This window comes from Choloepus didactylus, chromosome 3 (assembly GCF_015220235.1).
Source record: "Choloepus didactylus isolate mChoDid1 chromosome 3, mChoDid1.pri, whole genome shotgun sequence".
NCBI classification, from domain to species: Eukaryota; Metazoa; Chordata; class Mammalia; order Pilosa; family Megalonychidae; genus Choloepus; species Choloepus didactylus.
The window spans coordinates 47817471-47837660 of NC_051309.1; the positions used below are offsets into that span (position 1 = coordinate 47817471).

At 36.1% G+C, this 20190-nt stretch overlaps 1 protein-coding gene across 1 annotated transcript in view; it reads right to left on the reverse strand.

Moving 5' to 3' along the window:
* Window positions 1–20190, reverse strand: part of KCTD8 (potassium channel tetramerization domain containing 8) — a 290621-nt gene that overhangs the window by 165436 nt on the left and 104995 nt on the right. The gene's annotated exons all lie outside the window — the stretch shown is intronic.

The window sequence follows — 20190 nt, forward strand, 5'->3', positions numbered from 1 at the left end:
ATAAAATTATTTATTCTATTATTATGCACTGAGAAAAGGATTTGGGCTTAGTGGAAGAAAATGGGTGACAGACTGGATCTTAATTATGGGAATACCATATTGTTCTTCCTATAATTAATGTTACACAATGTGAATTCAAATCAATTTGCAAACAAAACTCATTACCATTTTTGAATGAAAATTCACAATTAATATTCCTTATTGATATTGGAGATGACAGCAATTTACAGAAGTTCTACATCTTGTTTTATAGTATATGAATATATATGGATATAGATATATAGACATAGATATAGATACAGATAAAGATATAGATATTGACATAGATATAGCTAGCAACTCCTATAAGAGTCCATACAAATAACTGAATCATTCTGAAACCTATTTTTCAAAAACTTGAAAGACACAAATGATAAGAAATTATAACATGTTTCCTCAGAAACTAATAGATAACCTAAACTGAAACACAGAGCAAATCCCTCTCTCCTATTGTCATCCCTTCAAGAGACATAACCTTTAATGCAATATGCTGCAACAAATACTCTAATAGTCAGAAAACATAAATTTCAGCGATAGTTCAATTATTTTCTAGCTACACAATCCTTAACAAGTCACCCATACTTGAATTCAGTAAGTTTTAGTGTCTAAGGAGGAGGTAGAATAAAAAAGCCAGTGTTTTCTGACTGGTTTTCTTAGCGGTTAAAATCTCTCTTCAGAACAGCCTATACACAATGGTTTCTTACACTTTACACAGAAAGCACAAGCAACAACAACAAAATAGATAAATGGGGCATTCTCAAAATTAAAAACTTCTGTGCTTTAAAGGATTTTGTCAAGAAAGTGAAAAGGCAGCCTATAAAATGAGGAAAAAATATTTGGAAACCACATATCTGATAAGGGTTTAATATCAGGAAAATATAAAGAAATCCTACAACACAACAATAAATAGACAACTTAATTAAATTATGTACAAAAGACTTGAATAGACATTATTCCAAAGAGGAAATACAAATGACCAAAAAGCACATGAAAAGATGCTCAACATCACTAGCTATTAGGGAAATGTAAATCAAAACCATGAGATAGCATTTCATGCCCACTACAATGGCTACTATTGAAGAAACAGAAAGAGACAAGTGTTGGAGAGGATGTGGAGAAATAGGAACACTCATTCATTGTTGGTGTGAATGTAAAATGGTGCAGCCGCTGGGAAAGACTGTTTGATGGTTCCTCAGGGAGTTAAGTGTAGAATTGACATATGATCTGGCAATCCTGCTTCCAGGTATATACCCAGAAGAACTGAAAGTAGGGATGCAAACAGAAATTTGCACACCAATGTTCATAGCAGTATTATTCATAATTGCCAAAAGATGGAAGCAACCCAAGTGTCCAGCAACCAATGAACAGATAAGCAAAAGTGGTATGTACATATGATGGAATATTATTATTCATCAGTAAAAAGGAATGAAATCCTGATGCAAGCGACAATATGGATGAAGCTTAAAGACATCATGTTGAGTAAAATAAGCCAGAAAGGACAAATATTGTATGATCTTACTAACATAAACTAAGTATAGTAAGCAAATTCATAAAATTGGAATCTAGAATATAGGTTACCAGAAGATAGAATGAGGATAGAGAATGGGGAACAGATGCTTAACTTGTGCAGAATTTCTATTTATGATGATTGTAAACATTTGGAAATGAATAGAGGTGATGGTAGAACATTATTGTGAGTATAATTAACAGCACTGAATTATGTGTGTGAATGTGGATGTAAAGGATAGTTTGGGTTGTGTATGTTACTAGAAGGAAAGCTAAAGAACAAAACATAGGACTGTAAAACATAGTGAACCCTGTGGTATACAATGTCTATGGTGAACAATGCAAATATGAAAATGCTCTTTCATAAACTATGATAAATGTATGTCACTATTGCAAGGTGTTAATAATAGGGTGATATATGGGAAAAATACACCTAATGCAAACTATGGGCTATAGTTAACAGTAATATTTTGGTAGTCCTTAAATATAAATAAATCTGTAGATACAGAATTAGATCAGTGGTTATATAGTGCTGGAGAAGGAGAGAGGGATTGAGAGGTGATTGCTAAGGAGTATGGGGTAATGAAATTACTTTTGGAGTAAAGAAAATGTTCTAAAATTGATTCTGGTGATGAATGCACAACTCTGTGATTATACTAAAAGCCACTGATTGTATCCCTGGATGGATTGTATGGTGTGTGAATATATCTCAATAAAACTGCTTTAAAAAGAAAAGAATTCACTTGTGACATTTACCAAAGTAAGTTTGGTGTAGTATAAATTGGAAGCTTGATTACAGTGGATAGAAGATAGCAGATGAGGAGATGGGAAATTGTTGCTATAGTCCATTCTCTCAAAGAAGGAGAGAGAGAACCAGAGACAACGGGAGAAACTAGATTGAGTGAGGATTGGTTATAGCCCAAAAAGGAGAGATTAAGGAATGTATAAAGGGGGAAAAAAGACAGAAACAGAAAACAAGAGAGAACATAGAGGCTGAAAACAAAGAAGGGAAGGAAAGGATAGGACATCAGTCTTAGAAGAGGTGGTAGGGGCTATTAACAAGAACACAGGAAATAAAATAACCTTGGTTATCAAAAGTGATAATTTCTAGAGATGGAAGGAAAATAAATTGTGGTATTTGCAGATCAAGAAAAAATACATGTGGTCTAGAGGTAGCAAGTTGAGATTATTTATAATTGAGAGCTCTGATACTTTCAGAGAACTAGGAGACAAGGTAATCTGCAAAGAAAAAACGGGAGTAGAAGTAGAATATGTGATTTAAGGAAAGTATAAATGTTGGATGTATCTATTCAGGGAAATATGAAAGGACAGATGACCACATAAAAGAACTGTCAAGTGACTCTAAGGATTCATCTGCAGTCAGAGACCATGATTACATAGTACTACCAAATCATATCACCATCTAATTTTCTTAGTGACCTTCAGAAAAAACATGTACAAGCAGAAAATAAGGGTCCTTGGAGGCTGGATAAGGACAGCAGAAAAAAGAAAAATAGGAAGTCTAGATTGCTAAGGGTATGGAAAGTATATGGTGCAATGATTCTGAATAGGTTTCAACATTTTGACTAAGAAAAAATGTAGAAAGAAATGTAATAGTTGCAAGGAAATGTAGAGTTAAAGAAAGTTTGTGTTTTTTTTTAATCTAATCACTTGTCCTCCTATTTGGTTATCTATATGGTACTGGTGTAGGTTTTCAAGTTTTAGGAAAGGCTGCATATGGTTGTGCTTAATTGCACAGAAGATAGAAGTAGGAGGGAGGGAGAGAGAATGAGACAGAGAGAAAGAGAAATTGAGAGAGGGGAAAGAGAAGAGAAAGAAGCACAAGAAAAAGAATGTTGGCCAAAGCATTCCTCATTAGCAACATAACTTTCACTTCCTGTAGGTTAAATCTTTTAAAGCTACCCAAACATTTTAGTATAATTGAACATCACAAAGTTCCCCAAATCAACTAACAGAGATCTTTCTAGATTTTTGTTCTACAACATGAGGATTACAACAGCTATCCTTGCCAATATATGCTTTAAGTTATTTTTCTGATACAGTTAATAAATGATATTGTGCCATTGATACACTTACATAGTTTTCTGTGCACACTTTTATAAAATTGTTTGAAAAATTTGATATATACAGCACCATGTAAAGCTAATTATGTTCTAAAGAACTAAACTAATCACTATTTTTCTCTAAGACAAGACCCTGCTTTAAAAATGTTATATGTAGAATTAAATGAAACTGTTATAAATTTCACAATTTGACGTTTTATCATGATCTCTAAGACTCTCTAAAGGGATAAATATTCATCTTTCAGAAATTCCTTTAGTTTATTAACACAGATTCTCTACCCTAACTATATGTCATTTTTTCCTAATCTCCTTTTTAATGTTCACTTATTTTAGAAATCGTAATTCTTAGTTGTTAAGCAACTTAAAAAACAGCAGGTATACATACAATAAATGCAAACATTACAATCCACTTCCATTTCACAGACCTTGCTTAATCATGGGTGAAGTACCAAGAGTTTCCTGTAAATTCTTCGGTTATTTCGTTGAGATGAATTTGCATGTATTTTCGAAAGTCTAGATAATAAATGAAAATTATAATATTTAAAAAAAACAGCCTATACAGAATCTTAATATGTTTCTAACAGATGACAGTGGATCTGCTCTGCTGGAATCTCAGGTGAGAGGAGAGAAACACAGTCCAGGAACTTCACCTATAACTATGGCACATAGCTATTCCCAAGATACATTAAATGTTCCAAATCAAGAATCTCCACTTCTAAAAGTTATTAATCCCAATTCTACAAATTTTGGACTATTCACAAGATATGGAATAGAATATTATTCATCTTTTAATTCTCATTAGAATCATACAGCTTAAGTGCTCAATAAATGATTATTAACTTGAATACCTCCATCTGCAATACCACTTACATTTAAGTACTATTTTACTCTTTGCAAAGCACTTTCACAGAATTTCTCATTATTTTGCTTGCTCTTATCGCTAATGAAGTAGGTGTGATGGTTAATTTTTTTTTTATTGTGGAACATAAAATGTTTACATAGAAGTGATAATTTTCCAAGTGCAATTTAACAAGTAGTTAGGGAGCAAATTTCAAAGAATGTTATGGGTTACAGATCCACAGTTTTAGTTATTTCCTTGTTGTGAAATATAACATATATGCAAAAAGTTGATAACTTTCAAAGTACTATTTAGCAAGTATTTATATAGGAAATTTCCAAAAATGTTATGGGTTATAGCACCATAGTTTCAGTTATTTCCTTATTGTGAAATATAACATATATACAAAAAGGGAATAACATTCTTTGAAATTTGTTATATAGCTACTTGTTAAATTGTAATTTTTAAAAGACACTTAGAAGAATATAAATGATCAATAAGCATCTAAAAAGTGTTCAAAATTTTTATCATATGGGAAATGTAAAATAAACCATAAGATACCACTAAAATCTCAGTATATTTGCTAAATTTTAAAAGACTGACCTAACAAAAAGTTTGAAAGGATGTGGAGGAACTGAAACTCTAACACATTGCTTGTGAGAGTAAAAATGGAACAACCACTTTGGAAACCTGTTTTGTATTATTTTATAAAATTGAACATACACTAATCATTTGACTCAGGAATTCTATTCCTAGGTTTACCCAAGAGAATTAAAAGTATATGTCCACATGAAGAAACGTACAAGGCCGTTAGCTTCATTCATAATTTGCCTGAACTCCTGTGGGTGGGAACCTATTGTAAAAAGGACCTTTAGAAGATGTTATTTTTAGTTAAAGTGTGACTCAACTGCATGAGGGTGGGCTTTAATCCATATCACTGGTGTCCTTTATAAGCAGTCAGTCAGAAAAGGCCAGAGAGGAGCCAGAAGCTGGAAATAAGGAGAAACAGGAAAAGGAGGCACAAGAAGAACAAGGACATTGCCAAGAGATGGAAGACAGAGATGCAAGCCAAAGGACCCCAAGGATTGCAGCAAGCCAGCACCAGAATGCTACAGAATCCCCAGAGAAAGCATAGCCTTGCTGATGCATTGTTCTTAGACTTCTATCCTTCAAAACTATGATACAGCATATTCCTACTGTTAACCAACTAGTGTGTTGTATTTGCCATAACAGCCTGGCAAACTAAGACATGGAATATTCAAATAGTGGAAGATGATTCATCAATAAGAAAAAAAAAAGATCTACTGATAATGCAAGACATGGATGAATTCCTTAGGCATCATGCTGAATGAAAGAACAGACAAAATGAAAGAACTGATGAAACACAGTGCTTGCCTGATATGGAGGTGGAGGTGATGATGATTGACTCAAAAAAGCAGAGTGGAATTTTCTAGTGTGATAATATGTTTTATATTGTGATAAGTCTGTAGATTATCAAATGTGTGTATTTGTCAGAACTCATCAAATTATATATATATATATAAGATATATGAATTTCACTGTGTATATATATCTATATATTAGACCTTATTTTAAACTTTATATGGATCCTTGAGTTTTTAGATCTTTTAGCAATTATAAAACAAAATGCACAAAACTTATTCTTCAAACAAAAAAAATATTAATATTCACAACACTAATATAAGTAACAGATAATGTTCTCCTGAATTACATCTCCTAAAGTTGTTCTCCTGTACTGATCACCACAGTACAGGCCCTTTTGAGTTCAATATACCTATGTTCTCTACTTCTCTCTATTCAAACTGCTATGGAAACTTCAGTTATACAGAATCCCATACTCTACTAGAATTTGGCTTAGTTCAGATGCTTTGCATCTTAAGTCTCCTTCTCTGCTTTGCTTATTGACTATAAAATCAAAAAAGTATTATACCACAGACCTATTAAACACAAATGCAAATACAGGCATGGGATCTGGTATCCTGACTGATGGTCAAGCAGATGATCCAGAATATGCTCACACTAATTTTTCAAAGGTTATCATGGGATTGAAAACAAATAATTTAAATATTAACATATTCCAAAAAAATACATGAAAGGATACTATATGGACTCCAGTTGGAGAAATGATGCATATAAATGTCCTCTCAAGTAGCAATATACATTCCTCATATCTGTGTTCATTCAAGTCCCAGAGACAATTTCACTGTCTTTCCTATAGCTTTTACTACATATTACAAATGAAATACTTCAGCATTCTCAAGCCTGAATAGGTTACAGTTTTACTTTCTTGTATTAGGTATTTCTAGGACTTTTTCCATTAATTTCTAATAGTTTAGTATTTAGTTTGGGAATATTTTGTTAAGTACTAAGAATAATGAATTAGCCTTTAATTTTTCATTTTTCAAAGGAGTTCTTTTTAACTTATTCAAAATATATTTTAATATAAAATAATTTCATGAATATTCAAGAGAAGACTGAATATCATATAGAATCAAATATAGTAAAGAAAATAGGAAATTTTCTCAAACTTGTTTCCTGGCAAATTAGAATAAAATGTCTTAAGGAAAATGGTTTCAAAAGTACCCTCTGATCAAGTTCATACAATGTAAAATAGAGAGCTGGCAATTAAGTGATAAAATCTGAAGGTCTATTCAACCAATATAATATAGATACTTTAAACAAAAATATACCCATTGCTCCCAACTGTCTAAATGACTATTTGTACTTCAAATTTACTGTATGATATTCACAATACATTAAATTAAGTGCTGTAGAGAGGTAGCATAATAAGGATTAGTTTGATCAACTATAAAAAAAAAAAAGTTAATAAATTTAGTACACATACTGATAAAGATTACACCCTCTTTTTATGCCCCAAATGTTAGCATGTATTCCTCCAGTCAAATGGGTTTCTCTTTTTTTTCTTTCTTTCTCCCACTTTCTTCCTTTTTTTCCTTTTGGAGTCTAATTGCTTCTTTCTTATCAACCCAATTACACTATACGTTCTTGAGTGCAAAATTCTCCACAAAGTCTAGCACTGGAGAGAATACACAGTATGTGTTACATAAATAAAAGCTAATTTATACATTACCTAGATGAGAAGGAAAATAGACTTTTGGCAGTTGGGTATCACAACTGAAGCAAAATAAAAATGAAATTTAAGAAACACTAATTCTGTGACACAAGTGAAATAAATAAATAAAACATAAGATTCAAGATGCTTACATCCTAGCAGAGGAGACTTCAATCCAGTTAAAGAGCTCATAATTATGTGGCTCTGCTATAATTTTAACAAGTTGCTACCTTATTAACAGAACAGGATGAGCATTATCTAGAGCTACATTTGGTAGCTGAGCAAACACAGACCTTTATTTGACCGCACTTTAGAACTCTATAGTAGTCTGCAAGTCCTTTCTTAAGGAAGTTTCACTGAGATATACGGACACACCATACAATCTATCCAAAGTGTACAATCAATGGCTTGCAGCATAATTACAGTGTTGTGCAATAATCACCATCAACAATTTAATAATATGTTTCATTACTTAAGAAAAAAAAAAAGACCCTATACCTCTTATACTCCCTGCATTAGTTAGGGTTCTCCAGGTGCTCTAGTTTGCTAATGCTGCTGGAATGCAAAACACCAGAAATGGATCAGCTTTTATAAAGGGGGTTTATTTGGTTACAAAGTTATAGTCTTAAGGCCATAAAGTGTCCAAGGTAAGTTATCAACAATTGGGTACCTTCACTGGAGGAAGGGCAATGTTGTCTGGAAACCTCTGTTAGCTGGGAAGGCACGGGGTTGGTGACTGCTCCAGAGTTCTGGTTTCAAAATGGCTTTCTCCCAGGATGTTCCTCTCTAGGCTTCAGCTTCTCTCCACAATGTCACTCTCAGTTGCTCTTTGGGTGTCTGTCCTCTCTTAGCTTCTCCAGGGCAAGAGTCTGCTTTCAAAGGCTGCCTCCAAAATGTCTCTGTAAACTGTAGTTCCTCTCTCACCTCCTGTGCATTCTTCAAAGTGTCCCTCTTGGCTGTAGTAAGCTCATTCCTTCTTTCTGAGCTTATATAGTGCTCCAGTAAATTAACAAGGCCCATGCTGAATGGGTGGGGCCACAGCTCCATGGAAATTATCTAATCAGAGTTATCACCTACAGTTGGATGGGTCACATCTCCATGGAAACACTCAATCAAAGAATTACAATCTAATCAACACTACTACATCTGCCCAAACAAGATTGCATCAAAGATAATGGCGTTTTGGGGGACATAAAACATCCAAATTGGCACAATAGGGAAACAGAATCAACAAAAGATATCTATAAAAATAAGATTTTATAAAAGCATATCATGCAACTGTGGGTACGAGTCCAAATTCCGTTGGGCATGCAGCAAACTGGGAACTCCAATGAAGATGTCTGATGAACTCCTCAGGCAGCAAACTGGTGATTTGAATGAAAGTGTTCAATGAACTCCTCAGGAATAAACTGGCAACTTTGATGAACTCCTCAGGAAATGCTTCACTGGTTAGCTGAGGAAGAACTAAAGGTCCTCTATCTGTCTCACTTAAAAGTCTTCAACTGACTGGAGTAAATCCAGCTGATCGCATTCTCTCATTGTGGAAGACATGCCCTTTGTTGATGTGATCAGTCACAGCTGCAGCCAATTGACTGATGATGTAATAAACCAGCCCTCTGGTTTATTAACCAGCCACAAATGTCCTTGCAGTAACGGTTAGGCCAGTGCTTGCTTGATCAGACACCTGGGTACCATCACCTGGCCAAGTTGACACATGAACCTATCACAGTCCACCCCTTGTCAACTTGGCAGTTATACATATCACCTGAAACCATACTTTATCTCTAAGCAGAGAACAATAACAGACATATATGTCGCTGAACATTACTCTGCTGTCCTGCATACAATCAGAAATACACTAAATCTCTCCAGAATAGGGTGCAAGTCCTTGGGTAACATTAACTCTTAAAATTGATTTTCTTTAACTTAAATACTGCAAAATGACAATACAGCTTATGTCATATGATAAGGGGATACGATAGAGAAGAAAGCAAAGATGTTTGCTTTACAGACAAATACAAACATACTCATAACAAAACAAGGAGGAAATATTCATGTCATCATACTCCTTGTTTCTATAACCGATCACATAGCTATAGTTCATATTTATCACTACCTTCTTCCATTAGCCATTCCACATTCCCTTTACCCTCAACAAACATTTCAGCTGGCCACAGTTCACTGCCTGGTGGGGTGACCCAAACCTTAATTCCTAAAGTTTCTTGGCCATTGGTAGTCTTCTCTGGATTGGGTTGTTGCAGTTTTCCATTGACTTTAATCACAGGGCATGGTAGTACTAAGAGAGGCCCTAGGGGATCTCCTGTATTCCAGGAAAACTCTTGTTTACCTACATTGTGTAGTTGCAGTGCTATTTCTCCTTGATAGGATCAATCACCCCAGCCAGGATAGTAATTCTCTTCCTTGATTGTTGATTCAGAAGTAAAAGAAGTCCAAAGTGGCCAGGTGGCAGTCTTAACTTCCAGTTCAATGAAATCATTACTGTTTCCTGGTGGAAGCACTCCTCCTTTTGGAACTAAGACTTGTAAACCAGCAGAGCTTAAGCTTGCAGGGGCAGGAAGCAAAAATTTTCCTAGTGGATCACTAGGAGTGATAGTGAGTGGTGCCACGGCTATTTGCACTCCTTGATTCCTGGACCCCTGAATCCTGGCTATAGAAGAAACAGCACCATAGAGCGGATGCTGATTCAGAGCATATACAGCCTTCTGGAGAACACTGTCCCAGCCCTGCAATGTATTGCCACATACTTGATGCCATAATTGAGTCTTCAACAGGCGATTCCACCATTCTATCAACCCAGCTGCCTCTGGAGTATGGGGAACATGGTAAGACCAGAGAATTCCATGAGCATGTGCTCATTCCCTCATTTCATTTGCTGTGAAGTGAGTTCCTTGGTCAGAAATAATGCTGTGTGGAATACCATGATGGAAGATAAGACATTCTGTAAGTCCATGCATGGTAGTTTGGCAGAAGCATTTTGTGCAGGGAAGGCAAACCCATATCCAGAGTATGTATCTATTCCATTGAGAACAAAACACTGCCCCTTCCATGATGGAAGTGGTCCAATGTAATCAACCTGCCACCAGGTAGCAGGCTGATCACCTCAGTGAATGGTGCCATATCAGGGACTGAGTGTGGGTCTCTGCTGCTGGCAGACTGGGCAATCAGCAGTGGCTATGGCCAGGTCAGCCTTGGTGAGTGGAAGTCCATGTTGCTGAGCTGATGCATAACCTCCATCCCTACCACCATGACCACTTTGTTCATGAGCCCATTAGGCAATGACAGGAGTGGCTGGGGAGAGAGGCTGATTGGTATCCACCAAACGGGTAATCTTATCCACTTGATTATTAAAATCTTCTTCTGCTGAAGTCACCCTCTGGGGAGCATTTACATGGAACACAAATATCTCCATATTTTTGCCCACTCAAAAAGATCTATCCACATACCTCTTCCCCAGACTTCTTTGTCACCAATTTTCCAATCCTGTTCCTTCCAAGTCCCTGACCATCCACCCAAAACATTAGCAATAGCCCATGAATCAATATACAAAAGCATGTCTGGCCAGTTCTCCTTCCAAGCAAAGTGAACAACCAAGTGCACTGCTCAAAGTGCCACCCACTGGGAGGATTCCCCCCAACCACTGTCCTTCAGGGACATCCCAGAAAGGGGCTGCAGTTTGGCAGCTGTCCACTTTCCGGTGGTGCTTGCATATCATGCAGAACTATCTGTAAACCAGGCTCGAGTTTTCTCTTCCTCAGTAAACTCATTGTAAGGAACTCCCCAAGATGCCATAGCTGTGGGCTGGGAAAGAGAAGGTAATGTGGCAGGAGTGGGGGCTATGGGCATTTGGGCCACGTCCTCATGTAACTTACTTATGCCTTCAGGACCTGCTTCAGCTCTATTTCATATATACCATTTCCATTTTATGATGGAGTGCTGCTGTGCACTCCCAACTTTATGACTTGGCAGGTTGGACAACACCCAGCTCATGATAGGTAACTCAGGTCTCATGGTAACTTGGTGCCCCATGGTTGAGCATTCTGTCTCTACTAAGACCCAATAGAAGTCCAAAAGCTTTTTCTCAAATGGAGAGTAGGTATTTGCAGAGGATGGTAAGGCTTTACTCCAAAATCCTAAGGGCCTATGTTGTGGTTTTCCTATAGGAGCCTGACAAAGGCTCCAAACAGCATCTCTATTTGCCACTGACACTTCCAGCACCATTGGATCAGCCGGATCATATGGTCCAAGTGGAAAAGCCACTTGCACAGCAGCCTGGACTTGTCACACAGCTTCATCCTATTCTAGTCCTCATTCAAATCTAGAAACTTTTCCAGTCACTCAGTAAATGGGCCAGAGTAGCACTCCCAAATGAGGTATACATTGTCTCCAAAATCCAAAGAGGCCAACTGAGCATTGTGCCTCTTCTTTGGTCATAGGAGGGGCCAGATGCAACAGCTCATCCTTCACCTTAGAAGGGATATCTCAACAGGCCCCACACCACTGGACACCTACTTTACTGAGGTGGAAGGCCCCTATATTTTTGTTGGATTTATCTCCCATCCTCTGCCACACAAATACCTTACCAACAAATCTAGAGTAGTCGCTACTTCTTGCTCACTACTAGGTCCAATCAACATGATATCATCAATATAATGGACTACTGCGATGTCTTGTAGGAGGGAGAAACGATCAAGATCCCTGTGGACAATGTTATGACATAGGGCTGGAAGAGGTCATATACCACTGAGGTAGCAAAGTGAATGTATACTGCTGGCCTTGCAAGCTGAATGCAAACTGTTTCTGGTCATCCTTACTATTGAGAAAAAAGCATTTGCCAGATCAATAGCTGCATACCATGTACCAGGGGATGAGTTGATTTGCTCAAGCAATGATAGCACATCTGGAACAGCAGCTGCAATTGGAGTCACCACCTGGTAAAGCTTACAATAATCTACTGTCATTACTATCAATCCATATGTCCCCATCCCAAGCTTCGGGATTCCATTCATTGTCAATCAATGCCTTTACTTTAACAGCAGATACCCTGTGAGGTTGAGATTTTAGTTTACATTGTAAATCTGCTACCTGCACAATGAGCCTCTGGGTCTGGTTTTCAGAAATCTCAAGTCTGTGGCCACAGGGAATAAGATTTTCTTTCAGGGCACACACAGAAACCTTTACATCTGTCATACAGCGCTTAAGTTTGAAATTTGAAGCCTTTAAATTGTCCCTTTCTCTTATAACTTTATCCAGCATATCTAAGAGCAACCAGCCAACATCATTATACCTCTTGACTCTACAAAACTATTAGGGTGACAAAAACGCTGTCATCCAGAGCCTTACTTCATAAAGGAGTATGATTAGGAGAACCGAACAGTGACATTTTGAGTATCTCCATTGCCAACTCATGCCATTGACTGTCATTGCTATCTTGATTATTGGAAATTGAGTCATTAGTGCCTTTGAATCTAAGCAGAGTAGAAAACCAATTATAAAAGCCCATTTTAAGATTCTGTTTCTCAAGATCCACTCCCAGTACCAAGTTGTATTAGTTAGGGTTCTCTACGAAACAGAATCAACAAGAGATAATTATAAATACAAGATTTTATAAGTGTCTCACGCAACTGTGGGTATGCATGATTCTGAATTCCACAGGGCAGGCAGCAAACTGGAAACTCCAATGAAGATGTCTGATGAACTCCTCAGGCAGCAAACTAGCAACTTCAGTGAATGTGTTCAATCAACTCCTCAGGAACGAACTGACAACTTTGATGCACTCCTCAGGAAATGCTTCACTGGTTAGCTGAAGAACTGAAGGTCCTCTATCTGTCTCACTTAAAAGTCTTCAACTGATTGGATTAAATCCAGCTGATTACATTCTCTCATTGTGGAAGACAAGCCCTTTGTTGATATGATCAGCCACAGCTACAGCCAATTGACTGATGATTTAATAAACCAGCCTTCTGGTTTATTAACCAGCCACAAATGTCCTTGCAGTAACGGTTAGGCCAGTGCTTGTTTGACCAGACACCTGGGTACCATCACCTGGCCAAGTTGACACATGAATCTAACCATCACACGCCCCCCATCATTGACATTTAGAATTGGTGGGGTACCTTTGTTTCAACTGATGAAAGAATATTAAAATATTATAAACTATAGTCCATAGTTTTCATTAGGTGTATTTTCCCCAATACACCACCCTATTATTAACACCTTGTAACAGTGACCTGCATTTGTTATTGTCCATTAAAGAACATTCTTATATTTGTACTATTAACCACAGTCATTGTCCATAACAGGGTTCCCTTGTTATACAGTCCCATGTTTTAACCTCTAGTTTTACTGCTAGTGACATTCACGACCCAAAGCTTCCCCTTTTAAACACAATCACATGCATAATTCAGTGCTGTTAACTATACTCACAGTAATGTGCTACCAACACTTATATCTATTTCCAAACATTTACAATCAACCTTATTAAAAATTCTGCACAAATGAAGCATCTGCTCTCCATTCTCTACACCCATTCTATTTCCTTGTAACCTATATTCTAGATTCTAAGTTTGTGAATTTGCTCATTATACTTAGTTCACATTAGTGAGATCATATAATATTTGTCCTTTTGCATCTGGATTATTTCACTAAACATAAATGTCTTCCAGGTTCATCCCTGCTGTTATAGTCATTCTTCTTACAGTGAATAATAGATCATATGTATATATCACATTTTGCTTATCCATTCATCGGTTGATGGACAATTGGGTTGCTTCCATCTTTTCACAATTGTGAATAATGCTTTTATGAACATTGTATGCAAATATCTATTCACATCCTTGCTTTCAGTTCTTCTGGGTATATAACTAGAAGCAAGACTGCTGAATCATATGACAATTCTACAATTAGCTTGCTAAGGAACTGCCAAAATGTCTTCACAGTGGCTGCACCATTTTACATTCCCACTAGCAATGAATGAGTGTTCCTCTTTATCCACATCCTCTCGAACACTTGTTGTTTGCTGTTTTTTTTTTTTTACTAGTGCCAATAGGTAGGGGTGAAATGATAATTAATTGTGGTTTTGATTTGAATTTCCCTAATAGCTAGTGATGATAAGCAACTTTTTGTGTGCTTTTTAGCCATTTGTGTTTCCTCTTTGGTAAAATTCAAGTCTTTTGCCCATTTTTCAATTGTTGAAATGCAAGATTTCTTTATATATTCTGGGTATTAAACCCTTATCAGATATGTAGTTTCCAAATATTTTCTCACACTGAGTAGTTGTTGATGCACCAATGTATTTAACTTTGAGGAGGTCTCATTATTATTATTTTTTTTTATTATTACTTGTGCTTTGGGTGTAAAGTCTAAGAAACCACTGCTTACCACAAGATCTTGAAGATAATTCCCTACATTTTATTCTAGGAAATATATGGTATTGGCTCATATATTTAGGTTCTTGATCCATTTTGAGTTAATTTTTGTATAAGGTGTGAGATAGGGTCCTCTTTCATACTTTTGGGTATGGATATCTAGTTCTCCCAGCACCATTTGTTGAAGAGAACGTTCAGTCCCAGTAGAGTGAACTTGGCAGCCTTGTCAAAAATCAATTGACTATAGATGTGAGGGACTATTTCTTAACTTTAATTCCATTGGCCCTAACATGTTGTCTATCCTGGAGAATGATCCATGAGCACCTGAGAAGAATGTATATCCTGCTGTTTGGGGCTGCAATGTTCCATTATGTCTGTTAGGTCTGGTTCATTTAACATATTACTCAAGTTATCTGTTTCCTTATCGATTCTCTGTCTAGATGTTCTATCTATTGATGAGAGTTGGGTATTGAAGTCTTCAATTATTATTGTAGAGACATCTGTTTCTATCATCAGTTTTGCCAGTATATACTTTTTGGGTTTTGGGGCACCATGGAGAGGTGCATAAATATTTGTGATTGTTATTTCTTCTTGGTGGATTGACCCCTTTATTAATATATAATTTTCTACCTTGTCTCTTATAACAGTTTTGCATTTCAAGTCTATCTTGTCCAATATTAGTATAGCTACCCCAGCTCCTTTTTGATTACTATTTGCATGGAATATCTTTTTTCAACCTTTTACTTTCAACCTATTTGTGCCCTTGGGTTTGAGTATCTTGTAGACAGCATATGGATCAATCATATTTTTATCCATTTTGCCAATCTGTGTCTTTTAATTGGGGAGTTTATTCCAGTAATTTTCAATGGTATTATTGTATAGGTGTACTTACTTCAACCAGTTTATCTGTTGGTTTTTATATGTCATACCTTATTTTTTATATTTCATATCTTATTTTTGTCTCTTTTTTTAACCTTTTAGTTACTGTATTAGTTAGGGTTCTCTAGGGAAATAGAATCAACAAGAGATATCTATAAATATAATATTTTATAAAAGTGTCTCACACAACTGTGGGTATGCACAAGTCCAAATTCCATAGGGCAGGCAGCAAACTGGAAACCTCGATGAATATGTTCAATGAACTCCTCAGGAAACAAACTAGCAACTACAATGAACTCATCAGGAAATGCTTCACTGGTTAGCCAAAGAAGAAGTGAAGGTCCTCTTTCTGTCTTGCTCAAAAGCCTTCAACTGATTGGATTAAATCTAGCTGATTCAATCCTCTCATCATGGAAGATATGCCTTTTGTTGATGTAATCAGTCACAGCTGCAGTCAATTGACTGATGATTTAATAAACCAGCCTTCTGGTTTATTAATCAGCCACAAACATCCTTGCAGTAACAGTAAGGCCAGTGCTTGCTTGACCAAACACCTGGACACCATCACCTGGCCAAGGTGACATATGAACCTAACCATCACAGTTACCCTTACTAATAAATTCATTTCTACACTCTCCTCCAAACCTCTCTCTTCCTTCTTTTCCTTTCACCTTGCAGAACTCTTCATTATTTCTTACAGGGCAGTTCTCTTGTTGATGAACTCTCTCAATTTCTATTTCTCTGTGATTATTTTAAACTCTGATCCTCATTCCAAAGATATTTATTAAAGATAAGTTGCAAAATAAACGAACAAAGATTTTTCCCCCAAATCCATATATACTGTAGACATTTTAAATTTCAACTCCCATGCCTCCCTTTGGTTCTAACCAAAATGACAATTTCAACCAGTCACAGATTTTCTCTGCACCTGAAATCCAGCCACTAACTGATTTCACCTTCTTCCTTCTTGTGGCTTGTTAATCAACCAGAAAAACTAGACCACATAATTGAACTAATTAATGAATACGTGGCCAGAGGCACTTTTAGTGACAGACTTCAGGTACCAGAGAAAGGATGAAACTGACTAAACCCAAAAATGTGGGCAAATGCAAATGTCACTCCATGTCTTGGCTGCATGAAAGAGACTGGTCATTGGGACATGGACAACTGTGTAGCATTGGAAGAATGAGGAAAATATAATGCTGTCTGGACCTCCAGAGTTGTTTGGTTGCCACGAACAGGGATTTATTTTTAGAGCTTGTTCTCTTCTTAATAAAAGACATATTCTTTTATCTAAAATAAACCTCTTCTTACTCAGTAAAAGAGTTTTGGATTATAACCTTGGTTTTATAAGCCCATGAACACAAAAGGTTATGGATCTATTTGGAAGGAGGACAAGACTACAAAAACCAGGACTCAATCTTCACAAGCCCAGCAGGAAATGGGAGAAGTCTGGTTTACCAAAAAGCTCTTTACAGTTCTTCAGAGGATTTAGATTCTCCAGGATTCCATGGCCCAGAGCATCAAATATGGCCCTGTCATGGTTGGGGATGCCAAAGTGGAGACTGCTGCTCAGATGATGTGGAAAAGAGAATAATTGTAGCCCTTCTTAAGGGTGAATGGCATGCCAAGAGGTGGACATAAGTAATTGCCCACATTCATTCAAAGTTTCAGTCATCCTTTACTAAACATGGTTATATAAGCATTAGGTATATTTAATGAATTAAAGGGTCATCTGACTTTCTCTGGTCAAGTTCTATGGAAATCATGGTTGGAAAACAGACTATGAACTACAGATGGCACAGCAACAAAGGCTACAAAAAGGCTACAATAGCAACAAAGGCTACAAAAAGCAGCAAGAATGACAAGTGACTCAGCTTTTTCTTGGTGCTAATCAATGGTAACTAAACATTAGGATCAGACTACCACCTCCAAAGGCACCAAGAGCAGAAGGCTACCAGTCAATTAGGGACCTTTCAACCTCCATCCTCAATATTTAATCCTGGAATAGCAGTTCAATGGCAAAATCCTTCTGTTTTTTCCTTTTAGTACTGTATGATTTAATGCAGTTTTCCTAAGGTTTCTTTTTAACTAAACCATGTTTAGTTAGCACTAAAACCCAGTAAAACATTAACAAGATGACTCATGTCACAATTTTTGCATATGTTCTTAGTAGAATTATTGAGAAAAGTATATTAGGGAAAAATAAGTCAGCATTACCAAGATTCTGACATTTTGACCATAATACAGCTTTATAGAAAACATTTCAGTAATAAGATCTTAAAATGAATTTTAAATATTACAGTTTAATACTATATGTATAAAACCAAATCCTACTAATGGTAGTGCAGGAAGTCACATGTTTCTCCCGGTACCATTAAAGAAATAATTAGATCAATACTTTTATACCAAAAAAATGCTATTATTATCCCTGTAGAGCATAATCCTGGCCTTTCACTTGATATAAATTGGCAAGTTACTTTCATGATAAACGGTGTAATATTAATATCACAGTTGGAGAGATGTTCACTGAATATGCACAGCAGGTTTAGGAATTAGAGACTAATTTTGCTTGGAAATACACTATTCCAAATGAGTATATCTAGCCTCAAATAACATAGGAGAACAGAATTAAGATCATAATTAAAATGTTCATATTACATAAAAAACGAATAACTTTACAAGGTACAGACTGCATTTCAGCTGTGAAAAAACACTAAAGAAAATGACACATAATTGGGCTGAATATTAGAGAAGTCAAACCATTCAAAATCTTATTTTTCAACTTCCCCTTTATTAACACACTTTTAAATAACTGCAATAATGCAGAAGGCATATGTAACACAAATTTAAACGTCCATTTAACTTTAGAAAATTTAGATGTAAAAAACTTGAAATATTAAATTTGTATCAAAAAGGTGGAAATGAATGAAATCTAGCCAGAATCCTAGAGTCTGAAGCAGACGAAGTGCGTGTGTCTTAAAGGTTTCCATATTCTTGTGATTGGTTGTATTCATTCTAATGAATGACTATCAATTATGTCTTAACTACAGCTGATTATGATTCTGACCAAAAACACTTATATGAGAAGATCTACCCTATTGCTTTAGAGAGGAAGTGATATTCTCTCACAAATTTTTGGATCAGGAAGTTCTAGACATAATATTCCAGGAGATTACTGACCTCTTTATTTCTTATAGCCCGTTATATCCTCATGTAAGAACAAAGTCACATTTTAAAATCCAGAAAGCAAATAACATGAGCTCTTTTTTGTGCCCATTCTCCTTTACAGCTTGGCAGCTCCTTACTGATACTCTCTCCTCTTGTTGACACAGTCCCCCTGTTGCTACTCTTGGGTCTCCTTACATCTGATTTGTTCTCTTTACTTAGATTTCACATCTTTTGTTATGTTGACAATTCTTGAAATTTCACACTTACATTATTGATTTTAATTTAATTCCATTGTATTCCCAGAATATATTTTGTTCTCAATACATATGATGGTTAATTTCATGTGTCAACTTGGCTAAGTTATGGCATTTACTTGTTGGTCAAGCAAGCACTGGCCTGGTTGTTACTGTGAGGATATTTCATGATTTAAATCATTAGTTAGCTGATTGCATTTATGGCTGATTACACCTACAATCAACAAAGCAATGAGAGAAATTTTCCTCATCCAATCAGTTGAAGGTCTTAAAGGCAGAACTGAGGATTTCAGCAACTTCTCCTGGGGAATTTATCTTCACCATCAAGTTCCCAACTTGCAGCCTCCCCTACAGAAATCATACTTGCCAATCCCCACAGTTGTGTGAAACATAACCTATAATAAATCCCTTTGTATATATGGTCTGTTTTTCTGGAGAACCCTACTACAGTAAGTTTAATGTAGTAAGACTTGTTTTATGATTCAGCATTTGGGCTCTCTTGTTGAATGTTCCATGTGTATGTGAGTGCTTTCTACTCTTTTTGGATGGAGTGTTCTCTGAATACCAATTAGGCTAAGTTACTTGATAGTATTGATCAAATCTCTTAAAATTTTACTTATTTAATATGTATTTGTACTATCAATTACTAAAAAAGGAGTATTGAAATTTCTAATAACAACTATGGATTTCTTTATTTCTCACTTTGGTCTATAAGTTTTTACTACATGTATTATAAAACTTTGTTAATTAGTAAATGAACATTTAGACTCATCATTTCTTCTTGATGACTGGGCCCTCTTATCATGATCATAAGTCCATCATTGTCTATGGTAATATCCTAGGTAAATTCTAAATTATCTGATATTAACATAGCCACTCTAACTTTCTTAGGATGAGTGTTTGAATTTATAGACTTTTCCAATCTTCTAACTTTTTTTGT